This window comes from Myotis brandtii, unplaced genomic scaffold, assembly GCF_000412655.1.
Source record: "Myotis brandtii unplaced genomic scaffold, ASM41265v1 scaffold13, whole genome shotgun sequence".
Classification (NCBI taxonomy): domain Eukaryota; kingdom Metazoa; phylum Chordata; class Mammalia; order Chiroptera; family Vespertilionidae; genus Myotis; species Myotis brandtii.
In genome coordinates, this window is record NW_005354595.1 from 1,584,397 (window position 1) to 1,589,271 (window position 4,875).

The window sequence follows — 4,875 nt, forward strand, 5'->3', positions numbered from 1 at the left end:
CTGGGTGAGGGGCTGATGGTTGTTTGCAGGCTGGCCACGGCCCCCAGCCACCCATGCTCCCAGTGGAGGCTGGCTGGAAGCAGGTATCTGGGATGTATTTATCTTCTATAATTGAAACTTTGTTGCCTTGAGCAGAGGCCACAGGCAGGAAGCTTGGCTTCCTCCTTGGCTTCCTCCATCGCCAGGGCAACCAAGCCTTCTGCTTGCTCCAGCTCCGTGGCTACCGGCCGTCATCTTGGTTGGGATAATTTGCATATAATTACTCTAATTGGCTGGTGGGCATGGCTTGGGGCATAGCGGAGGTGCAGTCAATTTGCATGTTTCTCTTATATTAGATAACTTCTAAATTATGTTGCACTTTTTCATTTATAATCATAAAACTATAAAACATATCTCAAAATCCAAGTAATAGAAAAATGGAACCAGAAAATTTATTCTCTCATCATTGATATTTCTATCTCTCTCCCTTTCTCTTCCTCTCTGAAATCAATATATTTATATATATAAACATCAGTGTGAGAGTAGATCATCAATTGGTTGTCTCTTGCATGCCCCTATCAGAGATCAAGCCTGCAACCCGGGCATGTGCACTGACCAGGAATCAAATCAGTAATCTTTTGGTGCATGGGATGATGCCCAACCAACTGAACCACACTGGCCAGGGCTTGATTTTAACATCATTCTGTGAATTCTAGCCAAAGCCATGATATATAAATTTATAAAGTAAATAAAGGGTATAAAATGAAAAAGTTAAGAGTAACAATTTTCATTTTGGCAGAAGATATGATGATATACCTTATAAGGTGAAAATCCATTAGAAACACTGAGCTCAGGAAACTGGGTGGTTACATGATAAATATTCCAAAACAAAGAGCTTTCCTGCATGTCATACTATATAATAAAATCCTAATATGTAAATTGACTGTGTGGCGGAACAACTGGCCTCTATGATGTGTGCTGACCACCAGGGAACAGACGCTCAATGCAGGAGCTGCCCCTGGTGGTCAGTGCACTCCCACAGGGGAAACGCTGCTCAGCCAGAAGCTGGGCTCATGGCTGGCGAGTGCTTTGGCGGTGGCGGGAGCCTCTCCCACCTCCAAGGCAGCGCTAAGGAGCAGCGCTGCTCAGCCAGAAGCCAGGCTCATGGCTCGCGAGTAAGGTGGGCGGTAAGAACCAAGGGGTCCCAGGCTGTGAGAGGGATGTCTGACTGCCGGCTTAGGCCTGCTCCCCCCAGGCAAGCGGACATCCCCCAAGGAATCCCAGACTGCGAGAGGGCGCAGGCCGGGCTGAGGGACCCCCCTTCCCCAGTGCATGAAATTTCATGCACCAGGCATCTAGTTTATAAATAAAAATATAGTGAAAAAGTTCTTATTCACAATAATAATAATATAGGTATGTATTACATAAATAAGATGTATGTATTCACAAGGAAGAACACTATAAAATTACTCTATAAATCTATAAACATTTATATATGCTCAAATAAGAAGCATTCCATTTCCTGGATGAGAAAACATGTCTTAAACATATTGATTTTTTTCAAATAAAATTATAGTACTAATGTAATTCCAATCACACTTGCCATATTGGATTTTTTTGGGGGGAGGGGAGGGAGAAGGTAGTAGCATGACCAAATTATGTATTTAGTATTTGTTAAGAATAAAAAAACTATAATATTTTAAAGAAAAATAATGCGAAGAGCCATCTGTACTAAAAAATAAAAAAAGTTGCAGTAATTAAAATAGTACATGCTGGGTCAAGAATCACAAAAGCAGCACTGTGATAGTCTATACCTATAATTTCAAATATTCTATTTAAAAACTCATAAGTGATCAATAAAACATCAATAATCAATGGTATTTCCTTATATTAGAGAAATTTTGAGTGACTGGCATTAGACAATTGGTAAAAATTTGAAAAGCTTTTATATTATCATGTAAAAAATAAATTTAAGGCCCTAACTGGTTTGGCTCAGTGGATAGAGCGTCGGCCTGCGGACTGAAAGGTCCCAGGTTCGATTCTGGTCAAGGGCATGTACCTTGGTTGCGGGCACATCCCCAGTTGGGGGGTGTGCAGGAAGCAGCTGATCGATGTTTCTCTCTCATCGATGTTTCTGGCTCTCTATCCCTCTCCCTTCCTCGCTGTAAAAAATCAATAAAGTATATTTTTTAAAAAAATAAATAAATTTAAGGTTCATTGGGGAGTTAAGCATAAATACTAAAATAAGAATATGTATTTTTAGACTTTTTCTCAAGAATTTGAAGACTTAAAAACCTAAACCTAGAAGTTAAGAGAAATCATAGTAGGAATGATGAGCAAATTTCGTAGCAAAAGTACATAGAAAGTCTGGATGTCATTCAAAAAGTCATAATCAAAATGTAAAGACACATTTTTATGGCAGACCAAGGAATAATTTTTATTATAATGTCTGTGTTATATAAATTGAAAAACATTTATGGAACTTAAGAACACAGATATCTCACCAAAGAAATATAATAAATTCATATGTATGAGAGGAAATGTCAACCTCACCAGTATGGTATGCAAATTCAAATAGTGAAAACCATTTTGTTTATCAGATTAGACATGACTTATTTTTAACATTAAAAACATTGCTGGCAAATGTGGAATTAAATAGGAAATTTTATACCTTGTCAGTGAGAGTGTAAGTTGGTATTATAATTTTAGAAAGCACTTTAACAGTATGTATCCGAAAAATATTTTTATATATGTTGAGCTAATATAAAGCAAGTTTTAGGCATAATAAAGTTCATCGTGGCATTATTATTGGTGAAAATATAGACATACATGAAAAGTCGGACAGTAAAGAATTCTAAACTATTCTACCTTAGCCCCAGCCAGTTTGGCTCAGTGGATAGAGCATCAGCCCGAGAATTGAAGGGTCCCAGGTTCAATTCCCACCAAGGACTTGCCTAACAATGGATCCTCGGCCAGAGATTCCTGGGTGTTAAGTTTTGTGAAAGGAGCCAAGTTACTCTAAAGAGACTCACATATATCTAGGCTGTTTGGGTGTCTGTACGAGACTGCTGTCCCCTTCTCTTCAGAGGAAATGCTGATCACAACCACTCCTCATAGAAACCATTTCTAGTGTTTGCTCCACCCTCCCAAGTCCTGACCTGTCTATTACCCACCCATCCTCGCCCTTCTGAATCATGAAGATGCCTCCTTTCACTGTGTCCACTGGACCTTTCACTCTTCCAGCCAAGTGCTCAAGCTAGTTTATGCTCCTGGAAGCTAAAAGTGTATCTGATCAGCAAGTGGAATAAAGAGTGCAAACTTGACAAACTAGAAAAACCTGAACGAATGGATTACAGTGAAGAACATAAAAAGTAGCAAAAACTACTTGTGTGCATTTCTATGTTATACCATATTCTTTCAAAGACTATGGATCTTTTATTGAGAATCTATAAACTATATAGTCAAAGGGGAAATAGTTCCAAACTCTTTTTTGTGCACCTTACAATTTGTATTCTGTCCCTGTAATTTAAAATGTACTTTCTCCTACATTGTCTCATAAAGTTGTGAGAATTGGAAGTTATGTGGATGCCTAACATGGAGAAATAGCTAAACAAATGTTGATGTTCCTCTCTCTGCTCATCCCTTCCCCAACCCGTCGCCACTAACTCTACAGAGCTCCCACTTTACATTTAAGAAAACCGACATACAGCCCTAGCGGGTTTGGCCCAGTGGATAGTGTCGGCCTGCGGACTAAAGGATCCCAGGTTTGATTCCGGTCAAGGGCACATACCTTGGTTGCAGGTTTCTGGCCCTGGTTGCGGTGAAGGCAGGTGGCAACCAATCAATGTGTCTCTCACATCAATGTTTCTCTCTGTCTCTCACTCTCCCTTCCACTCTCTTTAAAAATCAATGGAAAAATATCCTCAGGTGAGAATTAACAAAAACAAAAAACAACAACAACAAAAAACCCTGAGGTACAAAGAAGCAATACCTACAAGATCCAGAAATTACTTTCCTGACACCTGAAGTCCAAGGCTAAGGTTCCAATCTTATTGTCAGCCACAGCACACTTTCTAGAGCTCAAACCCTAGCGAGAATGTGACAGCATTTTCAACCCCAGGCAAGCTTTATAACTATGGTAGTTTATTATTACAGGCTATGTTTCTGATGTTTGCAAGAGAAAATGTTTCTAATCACAAGGCAGCTTTGTTTTTTATAAGAGTCCCACCAAATAACTTCAGGCTACGTTTTAAGGACAGCCCAAATGTTCCATAAGTCATAATTGCAGCATTGAGAGGACCTCATGCTGAATGCCTTTAAGTTCTCTGAATATCCACACTCTCATCTTGAGGTCTTTATACAAGCCTTTTCCTTTTCCCATATCACTTTCCTCTACCCCCAGTTCTCACCTAACCCCACCATCGTGATACCCTCCCCATACTTTTCTTTCTACCATGTGTTCTTGAGCTCTCAGATGATGCTGACTTTATTCTAAACCCAACTTCTCGTCTCCACCCAAAGACAAGCTTATATAAAACACAGGGTAGGTGATCTTTGCCCTTTCTCATTCCAAGATCCCTTCTAGTCCAGCAATGCCAATGAGTAGAACAGGCAAACCAATATAGATATTCAACTACATGATGAATATACTCTGTGTGTGAGTGTGGTGTATTGAGATTCAGAAGAAGAAGCAATAGGTTAGATATATCCAGCAGCTCTCAACACACACACACACACACACACACACACACACACACACACACACTCATACTCATACATGCACCTTTTTATCTCTATCATCAAAATAGATCACCTTGACCTTAACACATTGCGGACCAGTAGTTTTATTGCTAGCTTTACCCAGTGGTCAGATGTTTCTATTGAACGAGTACAAAA